Below are 13,739 nucleotides of genomic sequence, written 5' to 3' on the forward strand. Positions count from 1 at the left end.
GGTCTCCCCACAGCCTTCACCACTCCAGAGAAAACATCTATCTCTCTTTATAGGACATGTTTTCTAATACCGCCCCCCCCACCCGCCACCCATCCAAAACACCGCACCTTCATTTAATAGGACAGCCAAAATTGAATGCAATACAGCAGATGCATCTGAATCCCAGTTTAATAAAGCTAAAACATCACTTGCTGACTATTGAACTCATTTCCTCGATTGATAAAGGCAGAACATGTCATTTACCTTCTTTACCACTCTATCAACTTGTAAACCACATAAAAATAAATTAAATTATATAAGAGAGATGGAGTAAGATTGTGCAAATTTCTGAGACATGAACATACAATAGATATGCTGAGTTAAGGCATATTTTGAGGATGATAAATAGAATTGATCTTTAAATTAGAACAAATCATCACATGGGTTATTACTGACATGTTCCCAAAGCGTCATGGTTTTTACTTAACTTTCTTTATGAAATTTTGTAAGAAGTGCTTAAATGCATTTTTATGATTTCAGCACCTCAGATGTAACTTTCTACTCAGATTTGTACCCAGCGGATAAATAGGTAATATGAGGACTTTCTGAAAAATATTTGTTCAGGCTACTCTACTTAACAGCAAGTCGAAGGAGAGCAAGGTTCAATTCTGTAAGTTTGATCCTGCTGGTATTTACTTCCCCACCCCTGTTCGTTTAAAGGAGCTGACACCTTTCTTTTTAAAATAATCTTGTTTCAAGGTAACTCTCCCTTAATAAACATCCTTTTCAGTTTTAAAACTTTCAAAGTGCATTTCCTTGTGCCTTTTGAGCACTTTTGCTCAAAATCTTCCTTATTTTTATCACTGACTACTTCCTACTAATTTTTAATTCCTATTTTTAAACCGGATCCCAAGCCCGCACCAGCAAATACCTTGATATCAGCAGTAATGAAACATGTCCACTTCCTTATAAAACACCCCACCCTCCAAGTCTTTTTGTGCAGTACCTTGTATACATAAGATTGGATAGTTTTATATGAAGAAAAACATTAATTTCTTCAGCTATTCTGCCAGCATTCCTTCCTTAACCAACAATACCAAATCTAGAATTAGTGTCAGTCCATTTCAGCGTTATTTGCAGCAACTTGATTGGTGCAGAAAAGCTAATACTTCCATCTCAACTATAGGACTTTGCCTCCACTATTTTAGCAGAGAGACATATGGATATACATCTTTTAAAATATTACATAGAAACGTGCATAGAAAATAGGTGCAGGAGTAGGCCATTCGGCCCTTCGAGCCTGCACCGCCATTTATTATGATCATGGCTGATCATCCAACTCAGAACCCCGCCCCAGCCTTCCCTCCATACCCCCTGACCCCCGTAGCCACAAGGGCCATATCTAACTCCTTCTTAAATATAGCCAATGAACTGGCCTCAACTGTTTCCTGTGGCAGAGAATTCCACAGATTCACCACTCTCTGTGTGAAGAAGTTTTTCCTAATCTCGGTCCGAAAAGGCTTCCCCTCTATCCTCAAACTGTGATCCCTCGTTCTGGACTTCCCCAACATCGGGAACAATCTTCCTGCATCTAGCCTGTCCAATCCCTTTAGGATCTTATACGTTTCAATCAGATCTCCCCTCAATCTTCTAAATTCCAACGAGTACAAGCCCAGTTCATCCAGTCTTTCTTCATATGAAAGTCCTGCCATCCCAGGAATCAATCTGGTGAACCTTCTTTGTACTCCCTCTATGGCAAGGATGTCTTTCCTCAGATTAGGGGACCAAAACTGCACACAATACTCCAGGTGTGGTCTCACCAAGGCCTTGTACAACTGCAGTAGTACCTCCCTGCTCCTGTACTCGAATCCTCTCGCTATAAATGCCAGCATACCATTCACCTTTTTCACCGCCTGCTGTACCTGCATGTCCACTTTCAATGACTGGTGTATAATGACACCCAGGTCTCGTTGCACCTCCCCTTTTCCTAATCGGCCACCATTCAGATAATAATCTGTTTTCCTATTTCTGCCACCAAAGTGGATAACTTCACATTTATCCACATTAAATTGCATCTGCCATGAATTTGCCCACTCACCCAACCTATCCAAGTCACCCTGCATCCTCTTAGCATCCTCCTCACAGCTAACACTGCCACCCAGCTTCGTGTCATCCGCAAACTTGGAGATGCTGCATTTAATTCCCTCATCCAAGTCATTAATATATATTGTAAACAACTGAGGTCCCAGCACTGAGCCTTGCGGTACCCCACTAGTCACCGCCTGCCATTCTGAAAAGGTCCCGTTTATTCCCACTCTTTGCTTCCTGTCTGCTAACCAACTCTCCACCCACACCAATACCTTACCCGCAATACCGTGTGCTTTAAGTTTGCACACTAATCTCCTGTGTGGGACCTTGTCAAAAGCCTTCTGAAAATTCAAATATACCACATCCACTGGTTCTCCCCTATCCACTCTACTAGTTACATCCTCAAAAAATTCTATGAGATTCGTCAGACATGATTTTCCTTTCACAAATCCATGCTGACTTTGTCCGATCATTTCACCGCTTTCCAAATGTGCTGTTATCACATCCTTGATAACTGACTCCAGCAGTTTCCCCACCACCGACGTTAGGCTAAGCAGTCTATAATTCCCCGGTTTCTCTCTCCCTCCTTTTTTAAAAAGTGGAGTTACATTAGCCACCCTCCAATCCTCAGGAACTAGTCCAGAATCTAACGAGTTTTGAAAAATTATTACTAATGCATCCACTATTTCTTGGGCTACTTTCTTAAGCACCCTGTCTGCCTTCGATCCCTTCAATTTACCTAACACCACTTCCCTACTAACATGTATTTCACTCAGTTCCTCCATCTCACTGGACCCTCTGTCCCCTACTATTTCTGGAAGATTATTTATGTCCTCCTTAGTGAAGACAGAACCAAAGTAATTATTCAATTGGTCTGCCATGTCCTTGCTCCCCATAATCAATTCACCTGTTTCTGTCTGCAGGGGACCTACATTTGTCTTTACCAGTCTTTTCCTTTTCACATCTCTATAAAAGCTTTTACAGTCCGTTTTTATGTTGCCTGCCAGTTTTCTCTCATAATCTTTTTTCCCCTTCCTAATTAAGCCCTTTGTCCTCCTCTGCTGAACTCTGAATTTCTCCCAGTCCTCAGGTGATCCACTTTCTCTGGCTAATTTGTATGCTTCTTCTTTGGAATTGCTACTATCCCTAATTTCTCTTGTCAGCCACGGGTGCACTACCTTCCTTGATTTATTCTTTTGCCAAACTGGGATGAACAATTGTTGTAGTTCATCCATGCAACCTTTAAATGCTTGCCATTGCATATCCACCGTCAATCCTTTAAGCATCATTTGCCAGTCTATCTTAGCTAATTCACGTCTCATACCTTCAAAGTTACCCCTCTTTAAGTTCAGAACCTTTGTTTCTGAATTAACTATGTCACTCTCCATCTTAATGATGAATTCCACCATATTATGGTCACTCTTACCCAAGGGGCCTCTCACGACAAGATTGCTAATTAACCCTTCCTCATTGCTCAAAACCCAGCCAGAATAGCCTGCTCTCTAGTTGGTTCCTCGACATGTTGGTTCAAAAAACCATCCCGCATACATTCCAAGAAATCCTCTTCCTCAGCACCTTTACCAATTTGGTTCACCCAATCTACATGTAGATTGAAGTCACCTATTATAACCGCTGTTCCTTTATTGCACACATTTCTAATTTCCTGTTTAATACCATCTCCGACCTCACTACTACTGTTAGGTGGCCTGTACACAACTCCCACCAGCGTCTTCTGCCCCTTAGTGTTACGCAGCTCTACCCATATCGATTCCACATCTTCCCGGCTTATGTCCTTCCTTTCTATTGCGTAAATCTCTTCTTTAACCAGCAACGCCACCCCACCTCCCCTTCCTTCATGTCTATCCCTCCTGAATATTGAATATCCCTGAACGTTGAGCTCCCATCCCTGGTCACCCTGGAGCCATGTCTCTGTGATCCCAACTATATCATAATCATTAATAACAATCTGCACTTTCAATTCATCCACCTTATTACGAATGCTCCTTGCATTGACACACAAAGCCTTCAGGTGCTCTTTTACAACTCTCTTAGTCCTTTTACAATTATGCTGAAAAGTGGCCCTCTTTAATGCTTGCCCTGGATTTGTCGGCCTGCCACTTTTACTTTTCTCCATAGTACTTTTTGTTTCTACCCTCACTTTACACCCCTCTGTCTCTCTGCACTGGTTCCCATCCCCCTGTAGTGAATTAACCTCCTCACGCCTAGCCTCTTTAATTTGATTCCCACCCCCCAACCATTCTAGTTTAAAGTCACCTCAGTAGCCCCCGCTAATCTCCCTGCCAGGATATTGGTCCTCCTAGGATTCAGGTGCAACCCGTCCTTTTTGTACAGGTCACGCCTGCGCCAAAAGAGGTCCCAATGATCCAAAAACTTGAATTCCTGCCCCCTGCTCCAATCCCTCAGCCACGCATTTATCCTCCACCTCATCGCATTCCTACTCTCACTGTCGCGTGGCACAGGCAGTAATCCCGAGATTACTACCTTTGCGGTCCTTTTTCTCAACTCCCTTCCTAGCTCCCTATATTCTCCTTTCAGGACCTCATCCCTTTTCCTACCTATGTCATTGGTACCTATATGTACCACGACCTCTGGCTCCTCACCCTCCCACTTCAGGATATCTTGGACACGATCAGAAATATCCCAGACCCTGGCACCAGGGAGGCAAACTACCATCCGGGTCTCTGGACTGCGTCCACTGAATCGCCTATCTGACCCCCTTACTATCGAGTCCCCTATCACAACTGCCCTCCTCTTCCTTGCCCTACCCTTCTGAGCTACAGGGCCAGACTCTGTGCCAGAGGCACGGCCACTGTCGCTTCCCCCGGGTAAGCTGTCCCCCCCCCAACAGTACTCAAACAGGAGTACCTGTTGTTAAGGGGCACAGCCACCGGAGTACTCCCTATTACCTGACCTTTCCCCTTCCCCCTCCTAACCGTGACCCACTTGTCTGCCTCCCGTGGCCCCGGCGTGACCACCTGCCTGCAACTCCTCTCCGAGTAAATTATGACTCTCTTTGTATGTACAATACATGTGATAAAATAATATGAAAAGTGGCAAAGTTCCTTGAATGGGAAGTGGATATCAATGGAGGGAGGAGAAAATGGCGCACACGACCTCTCTGGTGATGAATATCTGTTATCTGTCAAGTAGGAGGTCGTGCACAATTCTGATTTGATGGAGGCAGACGTGGGAGCACGGAGGAACATTTGGTGAAACTCCTGAAATTCCTGTTTCACTGCCGCTGCTCCTGTGTGATCCGAAATCTCCAGAGGGGAAGACCCCGAATCCTTGGCTTTGCCTGTTGCTTGGCGGCCGGGGCCGGGGTCGAAGCACTCAGCAGAGATGGTGCTCGGTGCTCGGTGTCGGAGGGCTGGTCAGAGGCTCGAAGTTTTCGGACGGACTCAGGGTCAGACTGTGGTCAGGTGCTTCCAGGATGCTGCATAGGCAAGTTTGTGGTGCTGGAAGCTCATGGCAGGGAGAGTTTCTCCTTTCTATCATCTACATGAGATGTTGGGGCTATCGGGACTTTGAGACTTTTTTTTAACCGTGCCCATGGTCTGATCTTATCAAATTACGGTATTGCTTTGCACTGTTGCAAAGCACTTTGCACTGTGGAAAACACACAGAGGGGGATCACAAAGCCGAGGAAAGAGAACCGGGTCGAGACAACAGAGACTTTTGGAGAAGAGAAGTTCGGTGGGTAATACCGTTCCAGTTGACTGGAAGTGCACTGAGAGCGGTAAGCGTAAAGGAGTTGGGTGCTTACTGATCTGGTTAACAACAGATGGTGCAATCCGGCGTATATTACGATTGAGGAACGTGTTTGCAGACTGGATATTGAACTTTTTACTGTGGGACTTCGGCCACATTCCACTGTGATACAACACTTGGCGGCACGGGAGGTCGTTCCTACCTGTGGCCATCGAACGTGCAGCTCCTCCCGTGGAGGGTCAGACACCCTGAGCCAATAGACTGGTCCTGGACTTATTCTCCATCTGGCATAGTTTGCATTTTGTTGTTTGATTGTTGGGGGGTTTTGTATTGCTATATTTACGCTCTATTCTTGGTTGGTGTGGCTGTAACGAACCCAAATTTTCCTCGGGATTAATAAAGTATATCTATCTATCTATCTATCTATCTATCTATGTTGTAACTATATGTTATAATTATGTGGTTTTTGTCAGATTTAGTCTTGGTCTGTCTTGTGTTTCTGTGGTATCATACTGGAGGAATATTGTATCATTTTTTAATGTATGCATTTCTAAATGACAATAAATGAGGACTGTGTCCTCATAATCTAATCTAATCTAATATGTTATTAAATTATGGATTAAATGACTAAGAGGACACATTTCCATCACATTTTTATAAATAACTGGACACATGACTAAATTTGTCTACACTTTATGATTCTTTCATAGGGGTGTCCATGGTGTCACCTGCCAAGAAATGCTTCAATCAATTTATGGAGTGTAGACTCGTGTGACACAGCTAGTACATCCACTGCCTCTCAGCACTAAGGACACCAGGTTCAGTCTTGACTTCAGATGATCTCTGCATGGAGGTGAAAGTCAGATTTACTGTCATTTGCACAAGTTGGGGTCATACAAGTACATGTGTGAAAGAAGTCAATGAACTGCAGTTGATGTTCTTTCCTACATTCCCTTAGAGGTGACATATCATGCATTCCATTACTAATGATTCTCCAGATGGACAAGACTGGGAGCACAGCTCCTCAGCTATTGGAAGGAGGTGGTAGGGCTTTGCAGATAATTTACCACATGGGAGATGATACAATACTTGTCTGTAGTTATTACAGTCAGACAATCTCTTTTCCTGAAAATGACACAGTTAGAGTATATCTGAGTTCCCCTGGGATGTGCCTTGGATTGTGGAGGAAATCAGAGCTGCCAGAGGAAACCCACGTGCACACGGGAAGGAACATACAAACTTGGGTGCCAAAAATGAAATCCAAAATCTGATACCCCGAGCTGTAATAGCAATATGCTAACTTCTATGCTTCTATGGCAACTCTCTGCAAAGTTTTAGAAGTTCAGTGGATGAACCTTTGATTCCTGAGGCATTATTGTTTCTCACTTGGCACAAGGTTGTTTTCACTCCTTATCAGTTAATGTCAGGATAAGATTGGGTCTGATAGTCTGGTATGGAGTCAGTGGCACTCATTTCAGTGAACTAACTCATGGTTGAAGAGGTCTTCAAAGTGTTGCTCTTTTTCTCTCTCCTTGATAAGTTCATCTCTATACTTGCCCTCACCCACCCACCCAGCAAAGTGGGTCCTAGTGTTATGGGGTAAAGAATTTCTTATTATATGGCTGGATTTTTCCTGATCTTTTGAGCAACCATCTGCCCTTTGCATCCTAAATTCTCCTATGTGCCTATACATTCAAGTACCTGTCAAGCTGTTAATTTTCTTAAGGAATGGTAGAACTCCCAATACACAAGAGCTACATTTAAAGTTTATTTCATTATAGGAGTTCAGGTTCAGTTCTGCAAGTCACTCAGCTCCTAATCCATTACAGCCTTGGTTCAGCATGGAAATTAACTCCAGAGGTGAAGTGAGAGTAACTTCGCTTGTCATTAGGGCAGCATTTGATTGAGTATATCTTCAGGGAGCCTTGGCTATACTGGATTCAATAGAAATCGGAGGGGAAATCCTCGGCTGGTTGTAATCATACCTATCATGACGGAAGATGTTTGTGGTGGTTGGAGGTCAACCACCTCACCAACGGGACACCTCTTCAGATGTTCAGATTAGGATTCAGATTTTATATACATCAAAACATATAGTGAAAAGTGTCATTTGCATTAATAACCAACACAACCTAAATCTGTGCTTGGGCAGCCTGGAAGTGTCGACACACAATGCTCGACAGAATAACACTGAACACAACAGCAATGAAACAACAACAGCAAAACAAGTCCCTTTCCAAACATCCACCCACCCACATATATGGATAGTACCTCCAACCGCAGGACTGGCTTCTGGTCTTCCAGTTTCCAGTCTCCAGTCTCTGGCCATCATGCTTCAGTCATTGAACTTTGACCTCTGGACATCTGATCAACCTTTGGGCTTTATTCTTTGGTATTGTCCCCTGAACTATCTGATAACGGGACCTTGAATTTCAAACCTTGAACTCCAGGTTTACCAACACATTGGCCTTTGTACTTCCTGCTTGCACTGTTGTGACTATGATCAAGGACACCAGAGGGACACTGAGGTTGGTGATATAGAAGTCTTTATTCATCACAACAAGCAGGTATTTTTCTGGAGACACTCAAAATCTCTCACAAATATAAAAGTACGTCATGTTTTTATACCCTTAGGATCAAAGGTAATAGTATGTGATTTAATACGATTTCAATAGCTACAATGACATTGTTTACTTCAATACTTTGAGATGACAATGTTTCCTTTGAATTACATACAGTATCTACAATGACAGATACCTCTGAATGTTCAAATAATTTTTGTGGGATTCTTCCCTGAATTTATTTCAAAGTTCAAAGTAAATTTATTATCAAAGTACATATATGTCACCATATACAACCCTGAGATTTGTTTTCTTGCAGGTATACTCAGTAAATCCAAGAACCTTAATAGAATCAAAGGAAGGTCACACCCAACAGGGTGGACAAGCAGCCACTGTGCAAAAGACAGCAAACTCTTCAACTACAGAGGAAAACAGAAATAATAGGTTTCAATAGTTTCAATAGGTAATTTAATGTCAGTATACAATATGGATCCTGAAATTCTTTTTCTTTGCAACATCCATGAAAACAGAGAAGTGTCCCAAAGAATGAATGACAGGTAAATGTTAGAACCCTAAAGCCCCCGCCAAGCATAAGCAACAGCAAAGCAACGACCACCCTCCGCCACCAGCAAAAAAGCATCAGCACCAACCCCGCCCCCCCCCCACAACCAGGCACTCAAGTGTGCAACAAAGCATCAGTAAAGACACAGACCTGCAGTACCCTAAAGGCTACTCGTTCACCCAGTATTCAACATACCACAGGCTCTCTCTCTCTCTCTCTCTCCCTAATAAGGAAAAAAGAGATGTCTCCATTTCACAGCAAGAGAGGAGACATAACAAAACAATTCACTGATTTATGGTGTTAAAATTCTGTTGCATCACTTCTTCCGAGCTCTGTGCTCAAAGAACTCTGGTCTCTGGGCACACAGTCAGCTCGCTGCTTTTGATCTTCCGACTTGCACAATACCCCAGTTTTCTGCGGTGGCACGGACCTCGAGTCCGCCCACCTCTAGAGCCACGAAATCCTGGAACCCTGAAGGTGCACTAGTCTTCTAGGCCGCGTCCTTGACATATCGAATAGCCCCCGAGAGATGGTCCCATTTCGACAAAGAACTGAAGTCAGCGTGTACCTCCAGGTCAGGGTCCTCAAAAGAACCTGATGGTTGTGTGATGTTATCCCCACTGTTTCAAGTGCCTGTTGGCTGAGGGGTAATAACTGCTCCCGAACCTGGTGGTGAGAGTCCTGAAGCTCCTGTACCTTTTTGCTGATGGTGTCAGTAAGAAGACAGCATGACTTGGGAGGAGGAGGCCCCTGATAATAAATGCTGCTTCCATGGAACAGCGCTTGATGTAGATGTGCTGAATGGTGGGATGGCTTTCCCCATGATGGGCTAACTGTATCCACCACTTCTTCTACAAAGTTCCGTTCAAGGGTGTTTCCATACCAGACTGTGATGCAACTAGGTAATATACTCTCCACCACACATCTATAGAAGTTTCTCAAAGTTTTAGATGCCATTCCGGTTGTTTGGTTGTCATCCAGTGGTTGTCTGGATTGATGGAGGGCACTTAACACAACCCCAATGCTTTAATGGGGTTGATGCAGGTGCAACCTCTCAGTCTTTGGGACAGGCTGTATTTTTAAGTTCAATTTGCTGTTTGCAATTCACAATAAAACCTGAAGCCTTGTTGTTGCTTGAATTAAGATGTGTTATACTCACATAGATACTTCCAAAATATTCCCTAACAGCACGGCCATCAAATCCTGGGACCCACCAACCTGGGACAGCCCAGCAACACTGGATGTCCTTCCTCACATGTCCACATCACTGACCTTCAGCACAGAGCAGAGACCTGGTCTCTGGATGTCCTTCATCACCTGTCCATGTTGCTGGTCTTCGAGCATGGCGCAGAGGCCAAAAGGTCGGAAGACACAAGAGAAAATTACTAACTTGAATGGGCATCTCCGTTTCCATGGACCTGCTTCTGTGCTTTATAACTGCATGATTCCATGGCTCTAAGTTAAGGATTGTAAATTCCACTGTTCAAGAAAAAGTTTAGGAACATCAGAACCCTCATTGACAACTTGAACAGTGTAAGACCTGAACTTGGCTTCTTTATCATGGACTTGATGCTTTGACATTGGCACTCTGAGAGGGAAAGTGTAGGAGATGGGAAATAGGGAAAACGATAAAGGGACTATAACAAAAAGGGAAGTGAGAATAAATCTAAAGCCCATTTAAGAGTAAACTAAATGTAATGCCTTAATAAAGATTTTTACTGCTATGCTGTAGGTATTTTATTTTAGCAGTTCTGTAAGAGCAGTCTGTTCTGCTTTCAGCTTGTTTGGGTTTGAGCTGAGATAAGAGGCTTTTATTGCTTAACTTAGGAAGGTGGTGTCAGCCAGTCAGGATGGTAGAATTGGGAGAGGTTTATGGAGAACGCTGGGGGGAGAGGTCTTTGTTGGCAGGAGCTGGGAGAAGACAGGAGGGAAGATGGTGGTGTGTGCCATGCCTGTTGCATAAATTGCTTTGTGAAGATGAATAGCTTTGAGGAAGAAGGACCAATAGTCCCATGGGAGAGCCCATTTGTTCACTATGAACTTCAAGCAATATTCGGAAGGCGATGTTTGCTTTCACGCAGACCGAGGGTCCAGCACGTGAGTTACAGACAAGTTTAAGATTTGAGCTCCATTATGCACATGTGACTGTTCAAGTATAATGGGCTTTTTTTTGTTTTTTTCCTTTCCTTCCTTTAATAACTGCTTGCTTAAGTTAACATTCTTAAATATACTTCTTTATAATTGTATGCAGTGTACGATCTGTTATTTCTTGCCGACGGGCGATTGCAGTAAATCACACCGCATTCATACAAACCAGGGTTTGTGTGGGTGAGACATCCCAACCTCATGGATTACCATGACCAAAGTCATATACACCCTCGATGTATGAAGCCTGAAAAAGGTGGGGTTTTCACCACAGAATCCAGTGGCTGTTAGTGAGGGGCTAAGGAGCCGCATTTCCAGAGATGCCCAGTAAAAGGGGGTTTTACAAAGGTAAGGCTTGAGTTGCAAAATAATTAAATATGAAGTGTAAGATTTTACATCCGAATGCACATGACACTTAAAAGAACTGTGAGCACAGATCAAAGTAAGTATGCATGATCTGTTAGTCATTACTAAAACATGCCTTCCTGATATTGTAGATTGGGAGCTGAATATGTAAGCCCAAAATGCATTTCAGAAGGATCGATTGTAAGGAAGAGGCTCTATTAATTAATGTTGGTCTAACCACAATTGAGGGGAAGGATGTTAATACATTTTGCTCCTAAGATAAAGGAGCAATTGAAACTGAAATATAATAAAGTCAAGAATTCACTTGTGAATGCAGAGTACAGTTCCCCTCACAATAACCATGCTGGAAACAATATAAAGGAAGAGATCATGGGAACTTATCCAAAAGGTAAAGCAATATCTGAAAATAAGCTTTGCCATTTTGTTCTCAATGTTTTCTTTGCGGCCCTAAGATTTGTTACCCCTTCGCCATGCTACACTTCTCCTAGGTCGATCCCAGTCAATATTTTCAGTTCCTCTGTGCTCTTCTCTGCTCATTGTTTCTTCTGCTTCTGTCCTTTACTCATTTCACATTTACTGTCTTTCACTGACTGCCCCTCTTTCATTTCCACATGAATATATAAACATTCCATAACAAAGAACATAGTGGGAATGTTTCCTGAAATCACTTTTGAAATTTGACCTTTATCAATTCAGATCACTGAGGAAAATCATTCAGAAAATTTTGCAAAGGAATTTTGAACAGACAGGGGCTGCCACTTTTGGAACACTGAAGACTGAGGGGTGATCTATTTGAAGTACACAAAACTACAAAGGAGACCTAGGCAGGGTAAGTAGGATTAACAATTTTCGTTAACTGAAAGTCAAAACTAGAAGACATGGGTTTAAATCTGTAATGGAGTTAGAGGAGGGATGAGGAGCAAAAAGTCATCTCCAGAGGATGGTAAGAACTACATCTGATTGACTGGAAGGTTTGTAGATACAGAAAACATCATTCTCTGTAAAAAGTGCCTAGATGTACACTTGAAAAGCTGGTACCTGCAGGACTGCAGTCTAAATGTTGGAAGGTGAATTAGGCTGGGGTAACACTTTTTTGACTGACCCAGACAGGACGGGCCAAATAGACTTTTTTTGTGTGAGTAATCTTCTGCCTCATTTATCAGTGTCTGTAAGTACAGCTCCCTCTTCTACATATTCTACATTGGAAGTTATAAACTTCTAATGAATTTTTTTATTGTATTAAAAGCTAAAGGCAGGCAATTGGCCTGGTGAGCTGACACCATGCAATGGTTTCACAGAGGGGATCAGGATATCATATGGTAGGACCTTGAATGGGTACGTGGATGGTAAGCGTATAAGGGCTATGGTCCCAGTGCAGGTCGATGGGAATAGACAGTTTAAATGGTTCAGAACAGACTAGATGGGCTGAAGGGCCTGCTTCTATGCCGTACTTTTCTACAACTCTATGACCTATTTTCTGCTTTCAGAGACATAGCTGCACATAAAAGTATTCAGTCTAAGTCTAAGAAATTCATTGCTCACAAAAACCAATAACAATATGTCCTCTGAGATGTCATCTGAGATATCCAACTTCTTCATGTAATGGGGTTTTCCTTCCTCTAACATTAATGCTGCCCTCACCTACATATCCTCCATTTCCTGGACATCTGCTCTCACCTCACCTTCCCACCGCCAAAACAGGGATAGAGTAGATAGATGTTTCCTACGGAAATCATTGAGAAGTGACAGGGAATTCATTCCTTATTACGTTAAGGGAGACTCTGATCAGGCAGATTCCTCCCTATATTGGGCTATAGTTTAGGCAGGCCCCTCTCTGCAGAACTAGGGCAGATGCAGAGTTGGCTGTGTGCTCCCCCAGCTCTACTTTAACTCCTGGGATTCTGACACAGTGTGAGGAGCCCTCTACAATTAGATGAGGGTCATATCACCTTCAAATGTTAGAATCCCATGTCACACCATTTCTTTTTAACCTTTCTCTCTGAACAACATGAGTCACTATACTAAAAACCCACCAATCAGTGAGCTGGGTCAGATTGGTTCTCAACCAGAGGGAACCATATCACTATCTAGACCTCAGCCTAAAATCCCCTCAGCAAGAGGACAGAATCTTGGATTAAGGGAGAGATGGATCAGCAGCAGAGCATGTTATGGTGCGGTGGTGGATGGGATAAGATCTGGGTGAGATACTATAGGCTGAAGGGAATAGGAATGGATCAAGAACTGACATTTGGGAATTCGGTCTAGAGCAGAGATAGAGCATTTTCAATGGTGAAGATCTGAAGAGG

Source organism: Mobula birostris, chromosome 5 (assembly GCF_030028105.1).
Source record: "Mobula birostris isolate sMobBir1 chromosome 5, sMobBir1.hap1, whole genome shotgun sequence".
NCBI lineage: Eukaryota > Metazoa > Chordata > Chondrichthyes > Myliobatiformes > Myliobatidae > Mobula > Mobula birostris.